This window comes from Ambystoma mexicanum, chromosome 10 (genome assembly GCF_040938575.1).
Source record: "Ambystoma mexicanum isolate Mex_15411 chromosome 10, UKY_AmexF1_1, whole genome shotgun sequence".
In the NCBI taxonomy this organism is placed as follows: domain Eukaryota; kingdom Metazoa; phylum Chordata; class Amphibia; order Caudata; family Ambystomatidae; genus Ambystoma; species Ambystoma mexicanum.
The window spans coordinates 1,031,765,644-1,031,781,721 of record NC_090932.1 but is presented as its reverse complement, the minus strand read 5'-3'; the positions used below and the strand labels follow the sequence as shown (position 1 = coordinate 1,031,781,721).

General features: G+C 48.5%; 1 pseudogene; it reads right to left on the bottom strand.

Moving 5' to 3' along the window:
- LOC138491965 (cytochrome P450 2J4-like) overlaps positions 1–16,078 on the bottom strand; it is a 207,522-nt pseudogene that overhangs the window by 116,589 nt on the left and 74,855 nt on the right.

Here is a 16,078-nt window from a genome sequence, read left to right as displayed (position 1 = left end):
GCTGCCCTTGTCCCTGAGCAATCCTGAAGGTCTTATTCAGGGTCCGCATCAGCCTTTCAGCGTCTCCATTAGCACGAGGCCACAACGGGGATATCTTCCTGTGCTTGATTCCGCAGCTCTCCATGAACTCAGAGAACCGCTCACTTTGAAATGGCGACCCATTGTCCGAACACAGAGTCACAGGGAAACCATGGGCCGCAAATATCTTTTCCACCGCTACGACCACATGCTCAAAAGCCACGGACTCCACGAACTCCACCTCCGGGTACCGGGAGTACAACAATTGCGATGAAGTGGGTTCCCACGGCCGTGGACCCAAAGTCCGCATGGACGACCTCCCCAGGGCATCGCCTCAATGGTCGGCTCTCGCTGCACGGGGGAGGCCGCCTGGTACCACACACACGCCGCCACAAACTCATCCACCCTTCTTTCCAAGTCCGGGAACCAGACTTTCCGCCGCAGCCTCGCCTTGGTCTTGGCGGCACCCTGGCATCCCTGGTGGGCCAGAGTGATCACCCCCTGTACCTTGCACTGGGGGACCACGATGCGATCACTCCGGAGCAGCAAACCCGAATCTGAGAAGGACAACTCGTCCTTCACCTTCCACAGCTGCTCGAGTCCAGTCCTGGCCTCCTGGGTCCGCCCGCCAGAGCCTCCAAGATGGATTTCCAGGAGCCGTATTGCATCGAGTTCTTTAGGATCTGAAAACACTTATCCACTGCCGCAGCATCCTCCAGCTCCGACAGAGGCATCGCATTTGGCGTCACCCCTTCCACCACCATCCGGACATTATCATCGGCCTTCTCTGCACAGGTGTCATACTCCTCTCCCCCGCGCACTCCGGGATGTCGGGAGAGGTAGTCCGCTGCATTGTTGGCCCCCGGCCGGTACACCAAGGTGACACCATACTCGAGCAGGGCGAGCATCCATCTCTCAATCCTGGCCGGGGGCTTTGAGGACGACCCAGCCAGAATCGGGAGCAGGGGCATGTGGTCCGTGACCACGGTCACCGGGCGCCCCAAGACAGAGTCGAAAATGTCTGCATCCCCAGAGGACCGCCAGGGCCTCCCGCTCAATTTGGGAGTATCTTTGCTCTGTGTCCGAGAGCGCCTTGCTGGCATAAGCCACTGGGCGAACGATCCCATATCGGTCCACCTGAGTTAGAGCAGCCCCCAAGCCAAATGGACTCGCGTCCACAATGATCTCCGACGGCAGCGCCGGGTCGAAGAACGCCATGGTGTCTTCCGCTGTTAGTGCACTCTTGATGTCCTCAAAGGCCGACTGCTCCAGTGGGCCCCAATGCCAGACTGTCTCCTTCTTCATCAGCGCCCTGAGCGGCTCGGACCTCGAGGCCAGGTTTTGGATGAAGCGCCTGCAGTAGGTCACCATACCGAGGAAGCTTCTCACGTCTGACACCGACTCGGGGGGCTGCGCCTTCTTAATGTCCTGGACCTTCCTTGGATCTGGTGACACCCCCCCTCCTTGAACACAAACCCGAAGAACTCAATGGAGGGGCGCATGAATTCACACTTGTCCCTGTGAAGGGTGAGGCCCAGCGACTGCAGCCTCTCAAAGGTCTTTGCCAGCCTCCTCAGATGGTCCACCTCCGTCTTGGCAAATACCAAAATGTCATCGCTAATGTTGAGGACACCCTCCAGATCAGCGAGGGCGCCCCGTATGATGTTTTGAAATACTTCCGCAGCCGATGACACCCCAAAGCTCAACCTCTTGTACCTGTACAGCCCCCGGTGGGTGGTGAACGTGGTTATGTACCGGGATTCAGGGTGGACAACCTGATGGTATCCTGCTCGCAGATCTAGCTTGGAGAAGAATCGGGCTCCTTGCACCTCAGCGATAATGTCATCGATGGTCGGGGTGAGGTGCCGCTCTCTCTTGATGGCCTTGTTGGGCAGCCTTATGTCCACACAAATACGAACGGAGTCCGGTTGTTTCGGTTTCCTTGCCACAACAATAGGAGATACCCACGGCGTCGGGCCCTCGACTTTCTCAATAATATCCAGATTCACCAGGTTGTCTAACTCTTTGTCAACCTGCTCCCTCAGATGAAACGGCACCCTCCGGTGCTTTAGGGCAATGGGTTGTACAGACTCGTCGATATGCGGCCTGACCGGGTCACCAGTCATCATCCCGATGCCGTTAAAGAGGGCAGTGTAATTGTCAAGCAGGTCATTGATGTCCTCCAAGTACACCGAGTACGCGAAAGTGACAATCCCCAGGGCCTCTGCAGCGGCACAACTGGAGCGTGTTGTTACTCACCGGGGTGACATAGAACCGAGCCTTGATCGTCGAGCCCTCATGCTCCACCTTCGCCACAAATGCACCGTCCAGCGGTATAGGCTCCAGCCCTCCAAAGGCAAATATGCAGGCTCTCGGTGTGGCCAAGTCTGGTGGCGGGCACATGGTATCGTAGTGTGCCCTCGCCATGACATTGACTGAGGCCCCCGTGTCCACCAGCACCGGAACCGGCGAGTGGTTCACCTCCACCACACACCTTGGCTGCCTCCTGCTCTTCCCTTTCAGGATCCCCATGCTCGAAACAAAGAAAATGTTCTCTTCCTCGTCTTCCTCTGCCTCATCCAGCTGGGCCTCCTCCTCACCTTGGTCTACCTGGGCCACATTTGGTGGTCGGCTCTGGCGCGGAGTCCACGTCCAGGTCGGCCCCCTCGGTACCAGCACCGGCAGAGCCGCTCTGCACACTCTTGAGAAGTGGTCCGGCAGGCCGCACCGGCCAGAAACCTTCCCCGCTGCCGGGCACTCTGTTGGGTGGGGGAGGTCATAGCCACATTTCTGGCACGACTCCCCTGATCTTCCTGCCCTGTCCCGGGGTCCTCCACCAGGTCTTCCTGTTCCTCTGCCACCCCACCAGACCGCACACACCTCCGACTTCATTGAGCGTGACCCCGCCTCCATCTTATTGGCGCGAGCCTCGGCCACCTCATGACACCGGCCTAGTTCCAATATGCCGGGTAGGGTGAGGCCTGGCTCTCTAAGGACCTGCCTCCTGAGTTTGCCAGAGGAGCATGCCTGAATCAGCATTGTGCGCATCATGTCCTCCGCGTCCCCCCACGCCCATCCTTGGGAGAGGCGGCGCAGGCGGCCATAAAATGTATCCAGAGTCTCATCGTCCTTTTGCTTGGCCGACAACTTGACAAACCTTTCGTAGTCCACATTGGCAAGGGGCAGAAAGTGAGCAAGCAGGACTGCCTTGGCCGCATCATAAGACTGGTCCACCGGGGTGAGCGATTTGAAGATCTCCTGGACCGCAGGCCCCACCGAATACAACATTGTGGCCACCATGCTGCCATTGTCTGTCACCTGAGCAGCTCTGAAGTACATGTCCAGGCGAGCAACCCACCTCCTCCATCGAGGCCCCATGCTTGAAGGTGGGCCTGATGCATCGAATTCAGGGATGGGCTGCAGGGCAGCTTGGGCAGCCTGGGCTCTAGCCTGAGCCATGACGGGAGGTACTTGAGGAGCACCTAGCTGTGCCCCGGGGAAAACCTGTTGAGGTTGTAGCTCTGGCCGCTGTCCTGGAAGCACTGGAGGCTGTAGGGCCTGCTGAGGCTGTGCCACCTGGTCACCACCCTCCTGATCATCAGAGTCACTCATGGGCCTGAGTGCACAGGCACCCCCACCTTGTGTCCTGGGGGCCGCAACTCAATTGCCCCTCAGCACCACACCAACAGACCTTCTCCCCCTCTCCAGGCACAATGGCAGTCCAAACTAGGGGATCTGTGACAATGCACCAGACGAGAAGAAGAGCATCCACCGCAGCCAACCTTGTGATGAAGGAGACAAAGAAGAAGCCACAGCGTCCAGATGATGAAGGGAACAAAGAAGAGCCGTGCCTCCACCTTGCTGCAGGCCACAGTGGTGTGGATGTCCCAAAAATTAAGCTGAGATGGTGGAGTGGACTAATTCGGCCCAGCCATTTTAGTCCTTCCCCTAGTTTTCACTCGACATAGGAATCCCAAAACTGGAGTAAAATACACAAATCAGGCATGGGCATGCAGGTTATACTGCCTGCAATCAGAATATCCAAAAATTGGACCTGGATTGCTTTCACCCTCCAAACCGGAGCCTGGTGAAACTCCACGGCCTCATAAACAAAATGGCCGCCAGCCGCGTGTACGGTTCGCAGCCACGGCGTGAAACGAAACACCCATGAACGTTCCGTGTCAATGAGAAAAATTTTGGAATGCCTTTCACCGCCGGGCCCGGGCATGCGTCTGCACTCGTCGCCACTGTTGGGGGTGTGTCCTGGCCCCCATGCGTGCCCGTGAGCCCCCACACCAGCCAGACCACACACTACACACGTCCGTCTGGTTCGGGCTCCCCGGTCGCTCTGTCGCGTCCAGGAACGCCCCGTTTATTTAACTTGCACGCGGCGACGTGCAACGTCACGCCGCCGCGTGCGCGTCCCACACAGGGCGGCACCACAGGTGATGTTAATGCCTCTCCACTAAAAATTATTCACCTGCCACAACTGACCTTGAATTGTTTACAATACCAGTGCTGCCCGAGTACTCACCGCCCTCTTGGCACCAAAAAGCTGCCTTCACGATTAGTATGTTTATGAAAATGTTACTGGTTCATGCAGTAATGGCTGGTACTCTTGGGCACTAGGGGGCAAACGCTGCCACCCACTTGTTCTTTCAGTAAGTGAATGATGTACGCTTTGATTACAAAACTGACCTATTTAATCTAGTGCATTACTCGGCTCTTCCCGTTGGTAGCCTGGTCATCTGCCTGGTCATCTGAGCTTTGCACACGTCTGGTGGCCCTGCAAGTCTGTGGCCCAGCCTGTGGTTCTCCGAGAAGGTAGTATAAAAGGGGTGGGGCTTAACCCACATTTAAAAATGTTCTCCAACTCTGATAAAACATGGGCAGGGAATACAGGACCTGATTGGCCAGGGACATACAGCCAATCAGGGGATAGGTTGGGGGATAAAAGAGGAAGCAGGAATGTGTGGATTGTTCTGATAAGATCAGAGGAGGCAGACCTAGAGGCCAGCAGGAGGGAGGATGGTGGAGTGGACTGTGCACCCGATTTTAGGAGCAGGTGAGACATTGGGTAGCGAGTTCAAGTGGTAGTGTGTTGTGAGTGTGCATGAAAGAGCGGCAAGTATGTTTAGAAAAGGAAGTGTAGAAAGTGAATGCAAAATAATTGTGTGAAAGGATGATGCTTGAGTAGAAGATGAGGTGGACTAGTAGTAGTGCAGAGGAGGAAGTGGTAGTGTGGAGGCGAGAGTAGTCTGTGGAGGCTGGCTTAATAGAGTGGAGGAGGGAGTAGGAGTTTAGTGGAGAAAGTAGTAGAATCAAAAGGGTGTTGGCAAGGGCTAGAAGGAGTGAGAGACACTGGAGGGACACAGAAGGAAGACAAAGGGGGTAGAAAGAGTGAGCTAGTTTAACTTGGACGAGGGTGGTAGGGAAAGGAGAATATCAGGAAGTGAGAGGGAGAGGAGTATCTGGGGAGGATAGAGAGGAGACTGAATGGGGCAGAATGTCTGTAAGGCACAATCCAATACCCCTCTTAAATTACCAACCACTGCATGGTCTAGGGTCAGCCTAGGAGGTCCCTCAGGGAGTTTAGATAAAGACATTATGCCTTCAGGTCTCCCCCTCTAGCAAGAACCTAAAGAATAGGGTAGAACCTGTAGTATATACTGACCTAGGGAGTAGGGACACCCGGGCTAGGGGGAATGGTGCTTTTTAGATTAGAGAGGGACGGTCCTAAGGCCAAACCTTTCAAATGAAAACCCCTGAACCATCTCTGAAACTCTGAGTATTTGTTGAGCCATCTGTAGCACAGGGCAGATGTGTGAGTGATCAGGAAAGTTGGCCCTCTGTTGAAGAGGCATAGTTTAAAATATTGCATGGATGATTGCCACCTCTGCATGGTACACAAGCATTGTGTGTATAATAATAGTTTGATTCAAGAGTGGTGTCCCAAAATATCTTAGGTTTTCATTACTGGGTTAGACAAGATTCTCCAATTATTGGGTTCAAATAACGAGTAGTGCCTCTAATCCCAATGTCCACCCAGACAGTTCTATTAGGCAATATACACTTGGCTCCTGAGAATTCCTCTCCATGTCAATATGTGGGATGATAGTTAACAGCAAGTCCTCACCAGGGAAAGGTTTGCTGCCAATCTAGGGGGTAAGTGAAGTGACTGGAGAAGGGTGGAGAGATTGGAAGGCAGAAGAATGAATAGGGTGGACATTTGCAGGAAGGGAAGGATGGCAGCCTCTCCTGAGAGCTGCACAGAAAGTAATCGGCGTATCCTTGGAAGGTGGTAGCTTGCTAGTGTGATGGATGGAATTTTCAAAGACAGAATATGTCTGGCATCGGGGGGAAGGTGAATTGCCACAGAAGACACCTCAGGATGTACTGAACGAAAGATCCCCAAATCCGCCTATACAGTTACTTGGCTTCTGAAAGGGATAGATGAGATTCTGGACTGTAGCTTCAGCACAGTTGGAGTCCATGCATTTAGTTTTGTTACATGTATAAGTGCTTCACATAGCATGAGTTCGAATGACACCGGTGGTCCACCTCATTGTTATCAATTGGCTATCAAAACAATGATTTATGATGGAAGACAGACTCTTGTATAGGGCACACTGTGGTCGGAATTGCTTGTAGTTGTTATCATACGAAGGCCAGAGAGTCCTGTGAGAATAGAGGGCCCCTCTAGGACATTTAGAGCAGATATGATCTATGTCCTGCTCATCACTGCGACTTACAGCCTATGTAGAAATTGGTTACAAGATTTGCAGCGAACACAGGTAACAACTGCTCATCAATCTGACTTCCAGGCCTTTTCATATAACAAGGTGACAACGAGCTTAGCAACAAAGCCAGGCAAAAACACCTCATTGCTATGACTTCCAGACCTTTTCATAAAACAAGTGGTAACTTGCTTAGTTATGGACCCAGGCATCAAACACTCATCAATATGATTTCCAGACCTTTCCAAACAAGTGGTGACAAGCTTAGCAATGGCCACGTCAACAAATACTCATCACTAAGATTTCCAGACCTTTCCAAATAAGTGGCAACAAGCTTAGTAAAGAACCCAGGCAGCAACTGCTCATCACTACGATTTCCAACAAGTGGTGATAACATTAGCAACAAACACAGTGAACAACTGATCATCACTAAGGCTTTCCGATCTTTCCATATAACAAGTGATGAGCTTAACAAACAACTCAGGCAACAATTGTTCATCACCACAACTTCCAGACCTTTACATATAAGAAGTGGTGATTAGCTTAGTCACAAACCCTGGTCACAACTGGTCAGACAATGTCAAGATATTTCCAGCTAATAAGTGGTGACTAAATGGCAAACTGCTAGTCACTACAATGTCGAGATCTTTTCATCCAACAATGTGTTTAGCATTTTATATTTGGCCTTCTTGCACCATGCTTCTTCCCCCAGTTCTGGTATTTTTCCCCCAACCTGTATTAGACCGGTGTACTTCCCAAACCTAATAATCTACATGATAGTAGGCATCAGCAGGTATGACATGATCGGTTTCTTCTCTAGATGTAATTGGTACTCCATCGAAAGAGGGCTTTGGAAGTCATACAGGAAAGGTTAAAGGTTACCATTTTTCATTTTCTTGTATGATGCATGCTTCACTCTCCTCTCTGGACCAGAAGGGTGTACTTGTCATCAAAGATAAAGATAATTACTTTGGATAGTTGAACCAGGTAGAAGTCAATTAAGTCCTGGGGCTCCTCAGGAATGCCATTCTTTTTATGACTTTCAATCTCCTGCTTCACAAATTCTACCAGAACATCATTACACTTAAAGTGCTTTTGAGGTCCTGGGAGTTGCTCCATTAGCCAAGGCAATGCATCAAACAGCTGGAAGAAGAGATATTGGGGGAGATTCTGAGTCCTGAGCCTCACATTACAAAATGAAACAGCATAGACATGTGGGGACACAATTATTATATCGTATTTTACAATGACAGCAATCTCAGTCATAAACCTCAAAGCACAATCCCTGGCCCATTTGTTATACATTCAAGCAGTCAGTTCTGTGCATACACAGAAAGCATCACAATAACTACTTTACACCAGTTTTCTGCAGATTTGTGAGGTTGTTGCAATTTGTATATTACTGGTGGAGCCTCAATTTGTTTTTTATTTGTATTTTTGTATTTGTATGGGGACCACACAGAAAACGGGACCCTTCCTTAAGAAGCAATTGTTACACACCCTGTGAAAATGCATTTTTGCATTGTTTGGAGCTCATTTGCATGGGGCAGGAGTCCTTTCCCAGTCTGTTGGAGATCCATGAAGAGAAAATGTTAAATCACCTCACAGCTGGTCTAATATGTACTCTGTTGTGCGTCAAAGAGGGGCAATGAACCTCATTCAATGGGCCATATAAGGCTTCCCGCCATCTCCCTCTAGGGCCATTGGGCACACTACTATAGGCCATACCATAACAGTACAAAAAGATAATCAATGGCATGGAGGAAAGGACAATAGAGGGGTAAAAGATGATATCAGGACATCAAATGGTACCAGGGGGTCTCGAACAACCGGTTTCAGTTCCTTCCACTGGTGCAGTAGAGATGGTGAAACTAATGTGTATTGTAATGTTATTCCAGTTCAGTCCAGGTGCATAGCAAAAGTCTGTTTTCAAATTATTTCCTTCTTGCCTCTCTTAAATTCCAATCTGGAGTGGCTGTGACTTCTGGTCTTGTAGAGGTCCCCAGACCAGGAGGGATTTTCCAGCCAGGTGGGATGGCACATGGTTTGCCATTGTCTTGCATGATATACAGTCTAGGTTGACGGTGATGTAGGCTTGAAAGGGTCACGTGGCAGCCTTTTGCGTGTTGGGGTAATGTAGTTCTATGTCTTCATTCTTGTGATGAAACAACTGCGCCGTGCTGGGCAGCATTCAGTTGGGCAGGAAGGAGACCAAGACTCTGCTGAGGACAGCATTTCACTAATTAAGGTAGGAAAGGGACAGGGTTTAGGGGTCCATGGCAGAGATGAAGGAACTGATGTATGGATTGGGAGTAGGGTAGAATCAGATTGTTTGGGTTTTCTTTGTGATTCAGATGAGCAAGGTGAAAAATCCAGCACTGGATGTGAGCTGAGGCAGAAATCCACGAATTCATTCCCGTCATTCGGTTCTGGATTTGAGCATGTTTGGCAGAGCCCCTGATGATGATATATTTGCTGTTAGTGGAGTTCATTTTCAGGTAGGTGCTTAACTTACATACTTGTATAAGTGAGGATCCCGAGGGCGTTTAACCTACCAGCGCTTTGAGATCATACCAATGATACATAAGGCGCTATATAAATGCCAAGTAACATACCAGAAACAGATGTATATTTGGAAGTTACGGCTAAAGAGGTGATGAATTTTTGAAGTAGTGATGGGCAGCCTTGGTTTCTTTATTTGCCGATGGTGGGAAGGAAGTGTGTGCTGCAGTATGATAGATATGGCCAGCCCTACACATAAGGGGTGTATCAACCCCTTTTACTCCCTAAAAATATGGAAATACTCCCAAAAAATAAAAATAGGATGTATAAATATTCCCAACAAAAAATGGGAAACACATGTAGGACCTTGCGCCCCTGCTTTCATGCACATGGCTCCATGAATCTGTTTGGAGCAGAAGTGCATGTAGTACGACGAGAAGAATCTACTATTATTAGTGCCTAATTGGAATAACGAAGCATGTGTCTTTTAATGTGTATGAATAACTACGTGCAAAGAAATTATTATTACAAAAATATTGCAGTTTTCCAGTTAAAGCTTATTTTTACTTGCTTATAAAAAATACTCCCATTGGGAATTGGACTTCCATTTGTACTCCCTAAAAAGTAATTTTACTCCCAACTTTATAAAAAAAGAGTAAACAACTCCCACTTCAAACTCTTATATGGAACAGTGGATTCAGTAGAGTGATTTGCCCAGGTTACTGTTAGAGTTGGCAATCACTTGATGCTTGATAATGCAGTGAAAGCCAGCTTTTCCTATTTTGTGTGGATTATGTGACAAACAGTTTGATGTGCAGTGTGCTGGTGATGTCGAACAGGGCTTCACTGGCATCTTTGTTACTTTTGTTCCTGTCAGACTGAGGTCCTCCAATGAAGATGTTGTTGGAATTGGTAGTATTTGATGTTGTAAGGATGCCTGCAATCTCCCTGAAGAAGAGTGTGTGTGTGTGTGTGTGTGTGTGTGTGTGTGTGTGTGTGTGTGTGTGTGTGTGTGTGTGTGTGTGTGTGTGTGTGTGTGTGTGTGTGTGTGTGTGTGTGTGTGTGTGTGTGTGTGTGTGTGTGTGTGTGTGTGTGTGTGTGTGTGTGTGTGTGTGTGTGTGTGTGTGTGTGTGTGTGTGTGTGTGTGTGTGTGTGTGTGTGTGTGTGTGTGTGTGTGTGTGTGTGTGTGTGTGTGTGTGTGTGTGTGTGTGTGTGTGTGTGTGTGTGTGTGTGTGTGTGTGTGTGTGTGTGTGTGTGTGTGTGTGTGTGTGTGTGTGTGTGTGTGTGTGTGTGTGTGTGTGTGTGTGTGTGTGTGTGTGTGTGTGTGTGTGTGTGTGTGTGTGTGTGTGTGTGTGTGTGTGTCTGTCTGTCTGTCTCCTGGCTGCTGTGTAGATGTGACAGAAGGTTGCCATCACATTGTTTTTAGAGAGATTCAAGTGGCAGGTGAGTAGTTTGGAGGAGTTCAACATTAAGCATTCCTGGGGCTTTACAAACAAGATGTTTTGTGAATGAGTTCACGGCCTCTGGTCTTTCCTGAGCAATCAATGTTTTGAAGCTTTATTCTGAAGGGACAATAATGTCTTGTATGTGTGTGATGGATCTGGAGAAACAGGTCTCATTGATGAATAGAATATCAAGGCTCTGTGTGGTGATAGTATCAGCTATGCCTACAGCATCTAGAACTGCTTAGAGTGTGTTAGTAAGCATCTGGTTGTGTGATTGTTTGCACAGTGAGTGGTTGGTGGTGGGCAATGGGATGCAAGTGAGGTTGTGAGTGTTCAAAGAGCATGAATATTTGGTGCACTGTGGCAGAGACGTCTTTATGGGAGGGCAAAAGGGGCACTTGCCCAGGGCCCCCCACCTTGGAGGGGGGCTCCAAAAAGGCTGCCTGATCTGAAGAAGTAAAATTACATTGTTAACCAGTCTTAAATAGCACACATCAGGATATTTTATGGGGTGCTGCTGAGTCCTTAAATCCATTGCCTTTCTGTTTTGACAAGTACATTCTGCCTTGATCAATTCATCATGTATTGCTTTCTGTGTTCACTGTGGTATACATCGTTTGTGTGTTCCTTACAGCACAACTCTGTAGCATTCTTTCCTTCCTGTGGGAATTATGTTGATCATGTGCAATAGGCAACAGTGAAATGCATATTGATAAATTGAGTGCGGCAATGGTTCAGAAGTTAGCTCAGTGTGTGAAGCACCCATTACAGAGATATGTGTTCATATGCAAAATTAGAATATCATATTCCAGCAAGGCTGGCTGAGCTTTTCCTATGTCTGAAGTTTATAAAACTGCCTGCATATGTACTTGGTTTTGCAGAACAACATCTGCTGGTATCAGCAATGTACCTGTACCAGATAGGGAATGCTATAAAAACAAACATGGAGTCTAGAAATTGGTTTGTTCAGTTGAGGTGTTGTAAAACCTAGACAATCGCCTCCAACGATGGCATAAACTGTTAGTCCAAGAGGTGAATAAGTATCCAAATTCAAGACTATGGAACGAATACGTTCATGCTTGTATCCTGGCTTTGCCAGCAGACAATACAGTGATCCTGGTCAAATCATCTAATATATCTTACATTACTTTGCTGTCTTCTGTGAGGTTTGCCTTCTTGCATACTTCTGGCATCGTTTAGCCCATTACTTGATCTTTCTTCTTATGTAGACCATTTGAGTGGAAGGGGTGGTAGACAGAAGAGAGCGGACCAGATGTTGCTGGCCTTAGGCAAGCATATTTCAAGGTCTGCTTGTTTGACGAAAAAAAACGGTTAGCTTTTTGGTAAATGTAAAAGGTTTTTATGCACGTTTATAAATGAAAATGTCACAACTCATTGCTTTGGAAGTATTAAAAGCTTTAAAATACAAAAGACAAACCCAGATTACATTTGTTAAATCACATCGATTGGTATGCTGGTACTTCCTTGATGATGGAGAGAATGAAGCTAGAACCATTCCCATTTTGCATAGAACCCTTCTATAATATTTTGTTAAAAATTGTCATGTTTGGTAATGTGATTTGTGTACATTCCAAGTCCGTTTTTATAAAATGAGATTGTTTTAATTAATGGTAAGAACTGAAAAAGTAAGTGTTCAAATGCAGAAATTGCAGTGTTGGCACACATCCCAGCTTCAGCCCTTAACCAATGTGTGATCCTGGGCATCTCATTTAATCTTATATCGCCAGTCCCTAAACCTTTCACAATTGTCAGCCCTTCAGAGTGATTTCCTTCTCATGGTATGATCTTCATAAAATACTTATTCATGGTTTCACTGGCTATGGGGTTGCTTCCACTTTAATAGTGAGCATATTTATATCGCACACCACAGGCATTTGTTCTCAATCTGTCTGGATAAAGACACCTAGCTTCTAATCTGCATGCACTATCGATGCTACGGTATGTGTAGCGTTCTCCTTCTTTCCAATTGGTCTCCTCTGTCCATGCATGAGCACTTTTGCGTTCTGTGAGGCAGCTAATTTGAGTTCTCTGTCTATTATGGGTGACATGTACCTTTTACATACAGTCTTGCATTAATACTACAGGCTGCACACCTTCCTGGATGTTATTGATAACAATTATCCTGTATGCACTAGAGCATTAACCTATTCGTAGACTGCTAATGTTGGTTTTCACATGCTACTTGTTTATCATTCTGATTAGAGCAAGAATGAAGAAGGTAAGGGGACTTAAAGGGAGTAAACGTGCTTATTATGCTGCGAGACAGCATATCAACCTATAGGTTGTGAGCGCAACGGGTGGGGGTGCGATCAATATTCTTGATCCCTTCATTTGTTTGGTTTGGTGGAGGGGGGCCCCAAAGATGTCCGTGCCCAGGGCCCCAAACGTGCTTAAAATGGCCCTGCACTGTAGGTGAGCACATGAATGATTGAGGCTGGGAAATACTCTCTGCATCTCCTTTCACATTCTTCTGTTGTTCACTCCATTTCACTTTCTTCTCCAACGCATCACCTTCACTCAGAAATAATACATCTGTCTGGAGTCCCTGGCAATCCCTGTACTTGCCTAACCCTCCATCTGTCCCTCGGATGCATGCAATTGCTCAATCCCGTCAGCTTGTTTTGCACCATACATTAAACTCTTTAAAAACATACAATTATTCTGCAACTTACCCGGCCCCATGCGGAGCCCAGAAAATGTGCCACAAAATCATTTGCTTCAGCGACCTTCTTGAAGACTTTATCATCTCTGGCAAAGAGGTGCCCAAACAAACCATATACAATCACATTGGAGACCGAATGGATGACTGAGTCAGAAGGATCGAAGGCTTTCCTTGAGAAATCGTGGAGAGGAGCAAAGGGTTAAAAACAATAAGATCGTTCATTAGGATAGTTATTATATTCATCTACTGCAATGGCAATCCGTTAACAAAGTTCTGACCACAGGGAAAATATCCTGAGCAAATAACTTGATGACCTAAAAAATAATCTCTTCACTCTGTTCATTGGAGTTTCAGAATGTAGACCTTTGCGTCTACATTCTCTGCACTTTTGTTTATTGAACACAAAGTTTTTTCAGGTGCCACAAGACTAAGGGGGGAGGGGAACAGGGGAGGATAAACAACAATAAACCATCCTACTAGGCCTTGTGACATCCGGATCGTGCAAGTGCAGCAAACAGGAAGTGCAGGGGGGGGTGTGAGGGCAAAGGGCAGGATGGGGAGAGGGAGAGGGGCTCCCAGGGGCTGGGTAAGTGCTGTGAGGGGCACAATGGGCAGGGTAAGTGATATGGGGAGCCCGGAGGACAAGTTTGCTGGGTGACATGAAAGGGTAAACAAGTGCGAGGAGGGGAGTACCAGACTCAGTAGTTTAGTCAGGGAAGGATGTCCGGAGGGGTACAATGTCCTTTCATCACCTGCATTTGCATCCCCTGTCATTTTAACGTGCATATTACAACAAATATGCTAATTGAATTTTTTATGGGGGGTGGGAAAGGGCAGATAAGGGTTTGGGTGGGCAGGCAATAGCCAAAAATAAGTGTGGAAGAGGGGTTGGGGGACCCCCCCCCCCCAACAAAAAAAACCCCCGAAATGATGAGCATTTTCGTTGGCATGTACATGTAAAAATGACAGGGGATGAAATTGTAGGCGATGAAATGACATGGAACCGTCCGGAGGCAAGTGCTGATAAGGAGGTGCTGAGGCAGACTGGTCGAGGAGGGGCCTGGCACCTATATGACTCAGAAGGGGCCAGGCGGCCAGTTGCAGCAACAGAGGGGCTTAGCAAAGAAGGGGAGAGGGAAGGAGGAGAAGGGGATGGTCTTGGGAAGCTTCCGGAAGTTAGGGAGATCCAGCTCAAGTCAGAGGGGCGGGGAGGCCATTCCAGAGGGAGGCTTCTGCCAAGGAAATACATCTACTCCCCCATTCTCTGCTTGGAGAAACGTCTGACCTGCAGAGAGTTGGAGCTAGAGGACCGAAGAACTCTAGCTGGGAGGAATTTAGACAGAGAAAGTTGGATGCAGTGCGGTCCGAGGCCCCAGAAAGCCTTGTGGATGATGCAGATGGTCTTGAATTTGAACCTTGCAGCCACCGGGAACCAGTGGAGAGATTTTAGGGCTGGAGAGATGTGGTCCCTGTGCTGGAGGCCAAGGATAAGTCTTGCAGTCCTATTTAGATTAGTTTTAGAGGGCAGAGGGAGGAAAGAGGCAGATTGAGGAAGAGGCTGTTGCACTTGTCCATCTTTGAGAGAACCAGAGCTCTATAGACATTGGGCCTCATTACAAGCCTGGCGGTAGCCATGCCGGTAAACCCGGCAGGCTACCACCAGACTTGCACAATTTTCCGGATCTTGGCTTGTCGGTAACAGTGGGGGATTCTAACCCCGCCGGTCTGGGAAGTCAGGCACCGGAAAAATTGTATTCCCCATTCCCATTTTAGTCCCATAAGACTCAATGGGAATGGGGATGACAGTAGCACCGGCACTGTTCATAATGGTGGCATGCTACTGTCAGTCTGCGAGCAGGTGCCGTTCTGCCCGCCAGGTCAGACCTGGTGGGCGGGAGGGCATCCGGCCCGCAAACTTGTACTCTGCCGGTCTGGAAACAACGGTGCCGATAAGCCTACCAGCACTGTTGTTACCGGACCGGCAGGGTCGTAATGACCCCCATTGAGTTTCTTGGGGAAGGTGAGGAAAGGGAGAAAGCCTCTGATGAGGTAGAGCTGAAAGTGAGCCTTCTTGGCAAGGTCAGCAATATGAGGTGAGAAGAAGAGAGAGGATTCAAAGATGACACCCAGGTTTTTTGCCTCATAAGAGGGTGATGGGAGGAGGCCCAAAGAGGGCAGCCAGAGAGTAGGGGGAAGGGAGGCAGGAGTTGCAATGAGAAGTCTTACTGGCGTTTATACAGAGACCGTTAGCAGCACACCATGCCTGAATACCAGTCAGACAATTGGGAATGAGAGAGTAGGGAGAGGGAGTAGAGGAAGGAATCTTAAAGGAGAGCTCAGTGTCATCTGCATAACACTGGAAGTGAGGAAAGAAGGTGGAGATCATTTGGGCAAGAGGGGTAAAATATGGGACATCATTTAGCTGGGCAGGAGGGATCCGCAGACAGCTTTTTTAGGAGGGGGTGCACAAGGACGTAATGGGGAGGGGCCAGTGGCAAAAGATTGATTGCAGAACTCATCAGAACTCAGCCAAAGAGGAGGCAAGAGCTGCAATAATGTCCTTGACAGTTCCAGAAGAGCAGGGAAGCGCCTGTTTGGACGAGACTTTCAGAAAGCAAACCATCCTGGTGACCTCTTCCGGTGCTGTGGGTGAGAAGGAGAGCAGGAGGGATAGAGAGAGAGAGAAGGGTCAA